Genomic DNA, 15,642 nt, shown 5'->3' with positions numbered 1-15,642 from the left:
ATTCTTATTTTATATTTATTATGCACACAATATTCTAATTTTTATATTTATTATGTATACAATATTCTAATTTTTATATTTATTTAATATGTATACAGTATTCTAATTTTGATATTGATTTAGAATGTACACAGATTCTAATTTTCATATTTATTTATCATGCACACAATATTCTAATTTATATATTTATTATGGACACAATATTCTAATTTATATATTTGTTATGCACACAATATTCTAATTTTTATATTTATTATGTATACAATAATGTAATCTTTATATTTATTTATTTATTTAATATGTATACAATATTCTAATTTTATGTTTATTAATTATGTATAAAATATTCTAATTTTTACATTTATTTATTATGTATACAATATTCTAATTTTTACATTTATTTATTATGTATACAATATTCTAATATTTACATTTATTTATTATGTATACAATATTCTAATTTTATATTTACTTATTATGTATACAGTATTCTGTCTGCGTGTATGCCCTCACGCCAGCAGAGGGCGCCAGAACCCACCACAGATGGTTGTGAGCCACCATGAGGTGGCAGGGACTCGAACCCAGGACCTCTGGGAGAGCAGGCCGTGCTCTTAACCTCTGAGCCATCTCTTCAGCACCAAGAAAAGTTTTAAAATGATTTACAATGTGTTAAAAATATGGGCAGGCTAAAAGTTGAAGTTCTTAAAGTAAAAATCGAAAAATAAGGAATAAAGAGAGTTGCTGGGTGTGGTAGCACAAGCCTGGAGGGCAGAGACAGACAGATCTTCGTGAGTCAATTAAAATTAAATTAAAATCAAGTACAAAAATACAGATACACGGAGAATAGTGACACTCTATGCTATCATGTTATCTTTTCATGGTTTGAGTCGTGAGGAGTGGCAACCGCGGCGAGAAAGGATATTTGTTTATTAATGAATTACTTAATTCAAGGTAAATATTTTTGAAATACCTCGAATGAAATTCAAAAGCAATGTTACTCTGGAGAAGAGAATTTGCTTCTGAAAACGAGAGGCTGTGGGTTCATCCTGTTTTTCAAAGGAAATAATCCTAAATTTTCTTCGGGTCCCTATAAGATGATCCGTGCCCCAAACCAGTAGGAATTATCCAGGAATACCACGCACACATTTCCCCCCCAAAAAATCACTGTGCGTATTTTCCCCTGTTTTTCAAAAAAAAAAAAAGACATTTTTTGGTTTTTTTTTTTTTTATAAAGTTGAATATTGTTGTTTCCTCAAGGTCTGTAAAAATTTATTTTACGTTTTCACGGGTAATGTATCAAATTTATAGATCGCCATTGCTGTAGCTCCCATATTTGTTGATCCTACTCCTACAAGACCTTGAGAGATTTTTCAATATTTTTGGGTCCTTTTCAGGTTTTCTTCAAAGCCTTAAAGTCTTATCAAATGGATTTTTCATTATCAGTTATGGTGACCCCAAGTTACTTTATGCTGTTTGTCACTGTTGTGAAATACAAAGTTTCTCTTGTTTCTCCCTCTGCTTCTCTATCCTTTGTGTATAGAAGAGGTGTTTATTTTTTTATTTTTATTTATTTTTAAAAAATATTTATTGATTTATGATGTACACAATATCCTAATTTTTATATTTATTTATTTATTATGTGTACAATATTCTAATTTTCCAGGTGGGAAGCAGATGCGGCGCCGCGGGGACACAGAGCTCTGTCCACTCCCCCCCCCCCCGCCTGCACTGATTGAATACAAACGATCTATTTATTATTCAACATAATTAATCGTCCATGATATTAACTAGTTTTAAATATGAATCTAATTAACATCGATGAAATAGGCGGATGATTGAATATAGATGCAGAGCAGTTGGGGGGGACTGTAAGTGGGGGAAATTGGCAGGCACAGGGGATCATGGGAGATGTAGTCCCGCGGAGCACCGGGCAGGCAGGAAGGAAGGAGCCCGGCCTTTGAGGCCAGGGACATCGTGCCGGACCGAGTCCATCCCTGACTACAGTCAAAATGGACGCCCCGGGGAATCATGGGAGATAGCAGCGGGCAGGCAGGAAGGGAGGAGCCCGGCCTTTGAGGCCAGGGACATCCTGCTGGACCGAGTCCATCGCTGACTACAGGCAACATGGTTGTCATGGGGAATCATGGGAGACATAGTCCCGCACAGCAGCGGGCAGGCAGGAAGGGAGGACCCCGGCCTTTGAGGCCAGGGACATCCTTCTGGACCGAATCGTCGCTGACTACAGGCAAAATGGTCGTCACGTGGAATCATGGGAGATGTAGTCCTGCGGAGTAGTGGAGTGGCTCCCCACACCCCGCCCCACCCCTAGCCACGCCCTAACCTTAGGCCTAAACCAAACCCTAAGCAAGCCCCAATCACAGCACCGCCCACCCGGTAGCAATGCCGCACCCCTGGCCCCGCTTCAGCCCTAGCCATGCCCACTCCTAGCACCGCCCACACCTAGCAATGCCTCACACCTGGCCCCGCTTCAGCCCTAGCCACGCCCCACTCCAAGCACCGCCCACCCCATAGCCATGCCACACACCATGCTTGGCCCCAACGCCTAGCCACGCCCACTTTTGCACCGCCCACCCCATAGCTCTACCGCACCCCTGGCCCTGCCCCAAACCCTGGCCACGTCCACCCCTAGCAATGCTGCACCCCTGGCCCGCCCCAAACCCAAGCCAGGCCAACTCCTAGCACTGCGCAACCCTGGCCAGCTCCCAACCCCAGCCACGCCCACTCCTAGCCCCGCCCACCCCTGTCCCCGCCACCACCCCTGGCCCCGCCCACTCCTAGCAGTCTTTTATTTCATCGATATTGAAATAGAAATATAATAATCCCTGCTGGGCCTCTACCTGCCCAGCAGGGACATCCTGCCGGACCGAGTCCATCCCTGACTACAGTCAAAATAGACGCCCCGGGGAATCATGGTAGATAGCAGTGGGCAGGCAGGAAGGAAGGAGCCCGGCCTTTGAGGCCAGGGACATCCTGCTGGACCGAGTCCATCCCTAACTAAGTCAAAATGGATGCGCCGGGGAATCATGGGAGACAGCAGCGGGCAGGCAGGAAGGAAGGAGCCCAGCCTTTGAGGCCAGGGACATCCTGCTGGACCGAGTCCATCGCTGACTACAGGCAACATCGTCGTCACGGGGAATCCTGGGAGATGTAGTCCTGCGGAGTAGTGGAGTGGCTCCCCTCACCCCGCCCCACCCCTAGCCACGCCCTAACCTTAGGCCTAACCCAAACCCTAAGCAAACCCCAATCACAGCACCGCCCACCCCTTAGCAATGCCGCACCCCTGGCCCCGCCACCAACCCTAGCCATGCCCACTCCTAGCACCGCCCACACCTAGCAATGCCTCACACCTGGCCCGCCCCAAACCCAAGCCAGGCCAACTCCTAGCACTGCGCACCCCTGGCCAGCTCCCAACCCCAGCCACGCCCACTCCTAGCACCGCCCACCCCTGGCCCCACCACCACCCCTAGCCCCGCCCACTCCTAGCAGTCTTTTATTTCATCGATATTGAAATAGAAATATAATAATCCCTGCTGGGCCTCTACCTGCTCGTTGACAAAGTCTCCGTTTACCTTTCATAATTAATCCAGAGATCTTTTCTCCGTGAGTTTTCATTCTTTGATCCAGTTTGAACCAGTTTGATCCGGTCTGATCAGGCTTGATCCGGTTTTGAACCTGTCTACACTGGTTTGATCCAGTTTGATCCAGGTGCATCCGGTCTGATCCAGTTTTTTTTTACTTGGTTTTTGTCTTAAGAAGAGTCATTCTAAAATAGCATCTTCCCTCTGGATTAAATTAAATTTAAAATTAAAAATTAAAATTATTAAAATTAAAATTCCTGTAGGAGAAATTCAGGAAAGCAATACGAATAGAAGACCACGAAGATTTGGATCCACCCTATTTACATGTTTTTTCTGTAATTTTTTCCTAAACCGTCTTCATTTCCCTTTCCGCTTCTGCTGTTAACTCTCTGGGACTCTGCAAATCTTTGTCGCTATTTGAATTTTTGATTAAATGAATTTTTTTGGAAATCGTTAAGCGTCCCTACCCTGTCTCTCTTAATTTTTTCCCTTCTGTGCCCCTAATTTCTTTAAACCCATTCTGTCACCCGGGTAATTAATTTCATTAATTAATTTCAGGAGCTGTTTGGGATCCCCATCTAGGCAAAAAATATCTTTGCTGACTCAAACAATCTTTCTAAAGTAAAATCTACAAACTCTAGCACTCGGGTTCACGTGGCAATAAAGTTTTGTGAGAAATAAAGAAAACCTGTTTGGCGTGTTTTTTTTTTCCGTCATCATTATTATTTTTTTTATTATGAAATAAATATTAAAACTTTTTTTGAGTCAAATAGCAAAATGCAATCCGTAGAATGGTATTTTATAGATTTATGGAATCGCTTGCGTGTGATTTCCAAGGCTTCATTTACAACGTATCGACTCATGCTCGTGCGGTTGAGCGTTCCCAGTGGGAGTGCAGTCGACTTTTATCTCCCAGTTTGCTGAGCGTTAATATGTGTAGGCACTGGGAAGGCAAATTTTTCTCCATCCTTTTCTTTTTTAAAATATTTATCGATTTGTACACAATATTCTAATTTTATATTTATTTATTATGCACACAATATTCTAATTGTATATTTATTTATTATCTATACAATATTGTAATTTTTACATGTATTTATTATGCATACAATATTCTACTATTTATATGTATCTATTATGTATACAATATTCTAATTTTTATATTTATTTAAAATGTACACAATATTCTAATTTTCATATTTATTTTTTAAGTATACAATATTCTAATTTTATATTTATTATGTATACAATATTCTTATTTTATATTTATTATGCACACAATATTCTAATTTTTATATTTATTATGTATACAATATTCTAATTTTTATATTTATTTAATATGTATACAGTATTCTAATTTTGATATTGATTTAGAATGTACACAGATTCTAATTTTCATATTTATTTATCATGCACACAATATTCTAATTTATATATTTATTATGCACACAATATTCTAATTTATATATTTGTTATGCACACAATATTCTAATTTTTATATTTATTATGTATACAATATTGTAATCTTTATATTTATTTATTTAATATGTATACAGTATTCTAATTTTGATATTGATTTAGAATGTACACAAGATTCTAATTTTCATATTTATTTATTATGCACACAATATTCTAATTTATATATTTATTATGCACACAATATTCTAATTTATATATTTGTTATGCACACAATATTCTAATTTTTATATTTATTATGTATACAATAATGTAATCTTTATATTTATTTATTTATTTAATATGTATACAATATTCTAATTTTATGTTTATTAATTATGTATAAAATATTCTAATTTTTACATTTATTTATTATGTATACAATATTCTAATTTTTACATTTATTTATTATGTATACAATATTCTAATTTTATATTTACTTATTATGTATACAGTATTCTGTCTGCGTGTATGCCCTCACGCCAGCAGAGGGCGCCAGAACCCATCACAGATGGTTGTGAGCCACCATGAGGTGGCAGGGACTCGAACCCAGGACCTCTGGGAGAGCAGGCCGTGCTCTTAACCTCTGAGCCATCTCTTCAGCACCAAGAAAAGTTTTAAAATGATTTACAATGTGTTAAAAATATGGGCAGGCTAAAAGTTGAAGTTCTTAAAGTAAAAATCGAAAAATAAGGAATAAAGAGAGTTGCTGGGTGTGGTAGCACAAGCCTGGAGGGCAGAGACAGACAGATCTCCGTGAGTCAATTAAAATTAAATTAAAATCAAGTACAAAAATACAGATACACGGAGAATAGTGACACTCTATGCTATCATGTTATCTTTTCATGGTTTGAGTCGTGAGGAGTGGCAACCGCGGCGAGAAAGGATATTTGTTTATTAATGAATTACTTAATTCAAGGTAAATATTTTTGAAATACCTCGAATGAAATTCAAAAGCAATGTTACTCTGGAGAAGAGAATTTGCTTCTGAAAACGAGAGGCTGTGGGTTCATCCTGTTTTTCAAAGGAAATAATCCTAAATTTTCTTCGGGTCCCTATAAGATGATCCGTGCCCCAAACCAGTAGGAATTATCCAGGAATACCACGCACACATTTACCCCCCAAAAAATCACTGTGCGTATTTTCCCCTGTTTTTCAAAAAAAAAAAAGACATTTTTTGGTTTTTTTTTTTTTTTTTTATAAAGTTGAATATTGTTGTTTCCTCAAGGTCTGTAAAAATTTATTTTACGTTTTCACGGGTAATGTATCAAATTTATAGATCGCCATTGCTGTAGCTCCCATATTTGTTGATCCTACTCCTACAAGACCTTGGGAGATTTTTCAATATTTTTGGGTCCTTTTCAGGTTTTCTTCAAAGCCTTAAAGTCTTATCAAATGGATTTTTCATTATCAGTTATGGTGACCCCAAGTTACTTTATGCTGTTTGTCACTGTTGTGAAATACAAAGTTTCTCTTGTTTCTCCCTCTGCTTCTCTATCCTTTGTGTATAGAAGAGGTGTTTATTTTTTTATTTTTATTTATTTTTAAAAAATATTTATTGATTTATGATGTACACAATATCCTAATTTTTATATTTATTTATTTATTATGTGTACAATATTCTAATTTTCCAGGTGGGAAGCAGATGCGGCGCCGCGGGGACACAGAGCTCTGTCCACTCCCCCCCCCCCCCGCCTGCACTGATTGAATACAAACGATCTATTTATTATTCAACATAATTAATCGTCCATGATATTAACTAGTTTTAAATATGAATCTAATTAACATCGATGAAATAGGCGGATGATTGAATATAGATGCAGAGCAGTTGGGGGGGCTGTAAGTGGGGGAAATTGGCAGGCACAGGGGATCATGGGAGATGTAGTCCCGCGGAGCACCGGGCAGGCAGGAAGGAAGGAGCCCGGCCTTTGAGGCCAGGGACATCGTGCCGGACCGAGTCCATCCCTGACTACAGTCAAAATGGACGCCCCGGGGAATCATGGGAGATAGCAGCGGGCAGGCAGGAAGGGAGGAGCCCGGCCTTTGAGGCCAGGGACATCCTGCTGGACCGAGTCCATCGCTGACTACAGGCAACATGGTTGTCATGGGGAATCATGGGAGACATAGTCCCGCACAGCAGCGGGCAGGCAGGAAGGGAGGACCCCGGCCTTTGAGGCCAGGGACATCCTTCTGGACCGAATCGTCGCTGACTACAGGCAAAATGGTCGTCACGTGGAATCATGGGAGATGTAGTCCTGCGGAGTAGTGGAGTGGCTCCCCACACCCCGCCCCACCCCTAGCCACGCCCTAACCTTAGGCCTAAACCAAACCCTAAGCAAGCCCCAATCACAGCACCGCCCACCCGGTAGCAATGCCGCATCCCTGGCCCCGCTTCAGCCCTAGCCATGCCCACTCCTAGCACCGCCCACACCTAGCAATGCCTCACACCTGGCCCCGCTTCAGCCCTAGCCACGCCCCACTCCAAGCACCGCCCACCCCATAGCCATGCCACACACCCGGCTTGGCCCCAACGCCTAGCCACGCCCACTTTTGCACCGCCCACCCCATAGCTCTACCGCACCCCTGGCCCTGCCCCAAACCCTGGCCACGTCCACCCCTAGCAATGCTGCACCCCTGGCCCGCCCCAAACCCAAGCCAGGCCAACTCCTAGCACTGCGCACCCCTGGCCAGCTCCCAACCCCAGCCACGCCCACTCCTAGCCCCGCCCACCCCTGTCCCCGCCACCACCCCTGGCCCCGCCCACTCCTAGCAGTCTTTTATTTCATCGATATTGAAATAGAAATATAATAATCCCTGCTGGGCCTCTACCTGCCCAGCAGGGACATCCTGCCGGACCGAGTCCATCCCTGACTACAGTCAAAATAGACGCCCCGGGGAATCATGGTAGATAGCAGTGGGCAGGCAGGAAGGAAGGAGCCCGGCCTTTGAGGCCAGGGACATCCTGCTGGACCGAGTCCATCCCTAACTAAGTCAAAATGGATGCGCCGGGGAATCATGGGAGACAGCAGCGGGCAGGCAGGAAGGAAGGAGCCCAGCCTTTGAGGCCAGGGACATCCTGCTGGACCGAGTCCATCGCTGACTACAGGCAACATCGTCGTCACGGGGAATCCTGGGAGATGTAGTCCTGCGGAGTAGTGGAGTGGCTCCCCTCACCCCGCCCCACCCCTAGCCACGCCCTAACCTTAGGCCTAACCCAAACCCTAAGCAAACCCCAATCACAGCACCGCCCACCCCTTAGCAATGCCGCACCCCTGGCCCCGCCACCAACCCTAGCCATGCCCACTCCTAGCACCGCCCACACCTAGCAATGCCTCACACCTGGCCCGCCCCAAACCCAAGCCAGGCCAACTCCTAGCACTGCGCACCCCTGGCCAGCTCCCAACCCCAGCCACGCCCACTCCTAGCACCGCCCACCCCTGGCCCCACCACCACCCCTAGCCCCGCCCACTCCTAGCAGTCTTTTATTTCATCGATATTGAAATAGAAATATAATAATCCCTGCTGGGCCTCTACCTGCTCGTTGACAAAGTCTCCGTTTACCTTTCATAATTAATCCAGAGATCTTTTCTCCGTGAGTTTTCATTCTTTGATCCAGTTTGAACCAGTTTGATCCGGTCTGATCAGGCTTGATCCGGTTTTGAACCTGTCTACACTGGTTTGATCCAGTTTGATCCAGGTGCATCCGGTCTGATCCAGTTTTTTTTTACTTGGTTTTTGTCTTAAGAAGAGTCATTCTAAAATAGCATCTTCCCTCTGGATTAAATTAAATTTAAAATTAAAAATTAAAATTATTAAAATTAAAATTCCTGTAGGAGAAATTCAGGAAAGCAATACGAATAGAAGACCACGAAGATTTGGATCCACCCTATTTACATGTTTTTTCTGTAATTTTTTCCTAAACCGTCTTCATTTCCCTTTCCGCTTCTGCTGTTAACTCTCTGGGACTCTGCAAATCTTTGTCGCTATTTGAATTTTTGATTAAATGAATTTTTTTGGAAATCGTTAAGCGTCCCTACCCTGTCTCTCTTAATTTTTTCCCTTCTGTGCCCCTAATTTCTTTAAACCCATTCTGTCACCCGGGTAATTAATTTCATTAATTAATTTCAGGAGCTGTTTGGGATCCCCATCTAGGCAAAAAATATCTTTGCTGACTCAAACAATCTTTCTAAAGTAAAATCTACAAACTCTAGCACTCGGGTTCACGTGGCAATAAAGTTTTGTGAGAAATAAAGAAAACCTGTTTGGCGTGTTTTTTTTCCGTCATCATTATTATTTTTTTTTATTATGAAATAAATATTAAAACTTTTTTTGAGTCAAATAGCAAAATGCAATCCGTAGAATGGTATTTTATAGATTTATGGAATCGCTTGCGTGTGATTTCCAAGGCTTCATTTACAACGTATCGACTCATGCTCGTGCGGTTGAGCGTTCCCAGTGGGAGTGCAGTCGACTTTTATCTCCCAGTTTGCTGAGCGTTAATATGTGTAGGCACTGGGAAGGCAAATTTTTCTCCATCCTTTTCTTTTTTAAAATATTTATCGATTTGTACACAATATTCTAATTTTATATTTATTTATTATGCACACAATATTCTAATTGTATATTTATTTATTATCTATACAATATTGTAATTTTTACATGTATTTATTATGCATACAATATTCTACTATTTATATGTATCTATTATGTATACAATATTCTAATTTTTATATTTATTTAAAATGTACACAATATTCTAATTTTCATATTTATTTTTTAAGTATACAATATTCTAATTTTATATTTATTATGTATACAATATTCTTATTTTATATTTATTATGCACACAATATTCTAATTTTTATATTTATTATGTATACAATATTCTAATTTTTATATTTATTTAATATGTATACAGTATTCTAATTTTGATATTGATTTAGAATGTACACAGATTCTAATTTTCATATTTATTTATCATGCACACAATATTCTAATTTATATATTTATTATGGACACAATATTCTAATTTATATATTTGTTATGCACACAATATTCTAATTTTTATATTTATTATGTATACAATAATGTAATCTTTATATTTATTTATTTATTTAATATGTATACAATATTCTAATTTTATGTTTATTAATTATGTATAAAATATTCTAATTTTTACATTTATTTATTATGTATACAATATTCTAATTTTTACATTTATTTATTATGTATACAATATTCTAATATTTACATTTATTTATTATGTATACAATATTCTAATTTTATATTTACTTATTATGTATACAGTATTCTGTCTGCGTGTATGCCCTCACGCCAGCAGAGGGCGCCAGAACCCACCACAGATGGTTGTGAGCCACCATGAGGTGGCAGGGACTCGAACCCAGGACCTCTGGGAGAGCAGGCCGTGCTCTTAACCTCTGAGCCATCTCTTCAGCACCAAGAAAAGTTTTAAAATGATTTACAATGTGTTAAAAATATGGGCAGGCTAAAAGTTGAAGTTCTTAAAGTAAAAATCGAAAAATAAGGAATAAAGAGAGTTGCTGGGTGTGGTAGCACAAGCCTGGAGGGCAGAGACAGACAGATCTTCGTGAGTCAATTAAAATTAAATTAAAATCAAGTACAAAAATACAGATACACGGAGAATAGTGACACTCTATGCTATCATGTTATCTTTTCATGGTTTGAGTCGTGAGGAGTGGCAACCGCGGCGAGAAAGGATATTTGTTTATTAATGAATTACTTAATTCAAGGTAAATATTTTTGAAATACCTCGAATGAAATTCAAAAGCAATGTTACTCTGGAGAAGAGAATTTGCTTCTGAAAACGAGAGGCTGTGGGTTCATCCTGTTTTTCAAAGGAAATAATCCTAAATTTTCTTCGGGTCCCTATAAGATGATCCGTGCCCCAAACCAGTAGGAATTATCCAGGAATACCACGCACACATTTCCCCCCCAAAAAATCACTGTGCGTATTTTCCCCTGTTTTTCAAAAAAAAAAAAGACATTTTTTGGTTTTTTTTTTTTTATAAAGTTGAATATTGTTGTTTCCTCAAGGTCTGTAAAAATTTATTTTACGTTTTCACGGGTAATGTATCAAATTTATAGATCGCCATTGCTGTAGCTCCCATATTTGTTGATCCTACTCCTACAAGACCTTGAGAGATTTTTCAATATTTTTGGGTCCTTTTCAGGTTTTCTTCAAAGCCTTAAAGTCTTATCAAATGGATTTTTCATTATCAGTTATGGTGACCCCAAGTTACTTTATGCTGTTTGTCACTGTTGTGAAATACAAAGTTTCTCTTGTTTCTCCCTCTGCTTCTCTATCCTTTGTGTATAGAAGAGGTGTTTATTTTTTTATTTTTATTTATTTTTAAAAAATATTTATTGATTTATGATGTACACAATATCCTAATTTTTATATTTATTTATTTATTATGTGTACAATATTCTAATTTTCCAGGTGGGAAGCAGATGCGGCGCCGCGGGGACACAGAGCTCTGTCCACTCCCCCCCCCCCCCGCCTGCACTGATTGAATACAAACGATCTATTTATTATTCAACATAATTAATCGTCCATGATATTAACTAGTTTTAAATATGAATCTAATTAACATCGATGAAATAGGCGGATGATTGAATATAGATGCAGAGCAGTTGGGGGGGACTGTAAGTGGGGGAAATTGGCAGGCACAGGGGATCATGGGAGATGTAGTCCCGCGGAGCACCGGGCAGGCAGGAAGGAAGGAGCCCGGCCTTTGAGGCCAGGGACATCGTGCCGGACCGAGTCCATCCCTGACTACAGTCAAAATGGACGCCCCGGGGAATCATGGGAGATAGCAGCGGGCAGGCAGGAAGGGAGGAGCCCGGCCTTTGAGGCCAGGGACATCCTGCTGGACCGAGTCCATCGCTGACTACAGGCAACATGGTTGTCATGGGGAATCATGGGAGACATAGTCCCGCACAGCAGCGGGCAGGCAGGAAGGGAGGACCCCGGCCTTTGAGGCCAGGGACATCCTTCTGGACCGAATCGTCGCTGACTACAGGCAAAATGGTCGTCACGTGGAATCATGGGAGATGTAGTCCTGCGGAGTAGTGGAGTGGCTCCCCACACCCCGCCCCACCCCTAGCCACGCCCTAACCTTAGGCCTAAACCAAACCCTAAGCAAGCCCCAATCACAGCACCGCCCACCCGGTAGCAATGCCGCACCCCTGGCCCCGCTTCAGCCCTAGCCATGCCCACTCCTAGCACCGCCCACACCTAGCAATGCCTCACACCTGGCCCCGCTTCAGCCCTAGCCACGCCCCACTCCAAGCACCGCCCACCCCATAGCCATGCCACACACCATGCTTGGCCCCAACGCCTAGCCACGCCCACTTTTGCACCGCCCACCCCATAGCTCTACCGCACCCCTGGCCCTGCCCCAAACCCTGGCCACGTCCACCCCTAGCAATGCTGCACCCCTGGCCCGCCCCAAACCCAAGCCAGGCCAACTCCTAGCACTGCGCACCCCTGGCCAGCTCCCAACCCCAGCCACGCCCACTCCTAGCCCCGCCCACCCCTGTCCCCGCCACCACCCCTGGCCCCGCCCACTCCTAGCAGTCTTTTATTTCATCGATATTGAAATAGAAATATAATAATCCCTGCTGGGCCTCTACCTGCCCAGCAGGGACATCCTGCCGGACCGAGTCCATCCCTGACTACAGTCAAAATAGACGCCCCGGGGAATCATGGTAGATAGCAGTGGGCAGGCAGGAAGGAAGGAGCCCGGCCTTTGAGGCCAGGGACATCCTGCTGGACCGAGTCCATCCCTAACTAAGTCAAAATGGATGCGCCGGGGAATCATGGGAGACAGCAGCGGGCAGGCAGGAAGGAAGGAGCCCAGCCTTTGAGGCCAGGGACATCCTGCTGGACCGAGTCCATCGCTGACTACAGGCAACATCGTCGTCACGGGGAATCCTGGGAGATGTAGTCCTGCGGAGTAGTGGAGTGGCTCCCCTCACCCCGCCCCACCCCTAGCCACGCCCTAACCTTAGGCCTAACCCAAATCCTAAGCAAGCCCCAATCACAGCACCGCCCACCCCTTAGCAATGCGGCACCCCTGGCCCCGCCACCAACCCTAGCCATGCCCACTCCTAGCACCGCCCACACCTAGCAATGCCTCACACCTGGCCCACCCCAAACCCAAGCCAGGCCAACTCCTAGCACTGCGCACCCCTGGCCAGCTCCCAACCCCAGCCACGCCCACTCCTAGCACCGCCCACCCCTGGCCCCACCACCACCCCTAGCCCCGCCCACTCCTAGCAGTCTTTTATTTCATCGATATTGAAATAGAAATATAATAATCCCTGCTGGGCCTCTACCTGCTCGTTGACAAAGTCTCCGTTTACCTTTCATAATTAATCCAGAGATCTTTTCTCCGTGAGTTTTCATTCTTTGATCCAGTTTGAACCAGTTTGATCCGGTCTGATCAGGCTTGATCCGGTTTTGAACCTGTCTACACTGGTTTGATCCAGTTTGATCCAGGTGCATCCGGTCTGATCCAGTTTTTTTTTACTTGGTTTTTGTCTTAAGAAGAGTCATTCTAAAATAGCATCTTCCCTCTGGATTAAATTAAATTTAAAATTAAAAATTAAAATTATTAAAATTAAAATTCCTGTAGGAGAAATTCAGGAAAGCAATACGAATAGAAGACCACGAAGATTTGGATCCACCCTATTTACATGTTTTTTCTGTAATTTTTTCCTAAACCGTCTTCATTTCCCTTTCCGCTTCTGCTGTTAACTCTCTGGGACTCTGCAAATCTTTGTCGCTATTTGAATTTTTGATTAAATGAATTTTTTTGGAAATCGTTAAGCGTCCCTACCCTGTCTCTCTTAATTTTTTCCCTTCTGTGCCCCTAATTTCTTTAAACCCATTCTGTCACCCGGGTAATTAATTTCATTAATTAATTTCAGGAGCTGTTTGGGATCCCCATCTAGGCAAAAAATATCTTTGCTGACTCAAACAATCTTTCTAAAGTAAAATCTACAAACTCTAGCACTCGGGTTCACGTGGCAATAAAGTTTTGTGAGAAATAAAGAAAACCTGTTTGGCGTGTTTTTTTTCCGTCATCATTATTATTTTTTTTATTATGAAATAAATATTAAAACTTTTTTTGAGTCAAATAGCAAAATGCAATCCGTAGAATGGTATTTTATAGATTTATGGAATCGCTTGCGTGTGATTTCCAAGGCTTCATTTACAACGTATCGACTCATGCTCGTGCGGTTGAGCGTTCCCAGTGGGAGTGCAGTCGACTTTTATCTCCCAGTTTGCTGAGCGTTAATATGTGTAGGCACTGGGAAGGCAAATTTTTCTCCATCCTTTTCTTTTTTAAAATATTTATCGATTTGTACTCAATATTCTAATTGTATATTTATTTATTATGCACACAATATTCTAATTGTATTTTATTCATTATCTATACAATATTGTAATTTTTACATGTATTTATTATGCATACAATATTCTACTATTTATATGTATCTATTATGTATACAATATTCTAATTTTTATATTTATTTAAAATGTACACAATATTCTAATTTTCATATTTATTTTTTAAGTATACAATATTCTAATTTTATATTTATTATGTATACAATATTCTTATTTTATATTTATTATGCACACAATATTCTAATTTTTATATTTATTATGTATACAATATTCTAATTTTTATATTTATTTAATATGTATACAGTATTCTAATTTTGATATTGATTTAGAATGTACACAGATTCTAATTTTCATATTTATTTATCATGCACACAATATTCTAATTTATATATTTATTATGCACACAATATTCTAATTTATATATTTGTTATGCACACAATATTCTAATTTTTATATTTATTATGTATACAATATTGTAATCTTTATATTTATTTATTTAATATGTATACAGTATTCTAATTTTGATATTGATTTAGAATGTACACAAGATTCTAATTTTCATATTTATTTATTATGCACACAATATTCTAATTTATATATTTATTATGCACACAATATTCTAATTTATATATTTGTTATGCACACAATATTCTAATTTTTATATTTATTATGTATACAATAATGTAATCTTTATATTTATTTATTTATTTAATATGTATACAATATTCTAATTTTATGTTTATTAATTATGTATAAAATATTCTAATTTTTACATTTATTTATTATGTATACAATATTCTAATTTTTACATTTATTTATTATGTATACAATATTCTAATATTTACATTTATTTATTATGTATACAATATTCTAATTTTATATTTACTTATTATGTATACAGTATTCTGTCTGCGTGTATGCCCTCACGCCAGCAGAGGGCGCCAGAACCCATCACAGATGGTTGTGAGCCACCATGAGGTGGCAGGGACTCGAACCCAGGACCTCTGGGAGAGCAGGCCGTGCTCTTAACCTCTGAGCCATCTCTTCAGCACCAAGAAAAGTTTTAAAATGATTTACAATGTGTTAAAAATATGGGCAGGCTAAAAGTTGAAGTTCTTAAAGTAAAAA

At 40.5% G+C, this 15,642-nt stretch overlaps 1 long non-coding RNA gene across 1 annotated transcript in view; it reads right to left on the bottom strand.

Moving 5' to 3' along the window:
• The window catches only part of LOC142839466 (uncharacterized), a 65,202-nt gene extending 51,530 nt beyond the window's left edge, over positions 1-13,672 (bottom strand). Inside the window, exons 1-3 of the long non-coding RNA XR_012908760.1 lie at positions 13,464-13,672; positions 8,616-8,828; positions 3,591-3,803 (exon numbers count right to left, since the gene is read on the bottom strand). This is a non-coding gene — a long non-coding RNA (uncharacterized LOC142839466). The remainder of the gene's footprint in view (positions 1-3,590; positions 3,804-8,615; positions 8,829-13,463) is intronic.
• Between the last annotated feature and the right edge of the window lie 1,970 nt (positions 13,673-15,642).

The sequence above is a fragment of the Microtus pennsylvanicus genome, chromosome 21, assembly GCF_037038515.1.
Source record: "Microtus pennsylvanicus isolate mMicPen1 chromosome 21, mMicPen1.hap1, whole genome shotgun sequence".
NCBI classification, from domain to species: domain Eukaryota; kingdom Metazoa; phylum Chordata; class Mammalia; order Rodentia; family Cricetidae; genus Microtus; species Microtus pennsylvanicus.
This window is presented reverse-complemented; position numbering and strand designations above follow the sequence as displayed.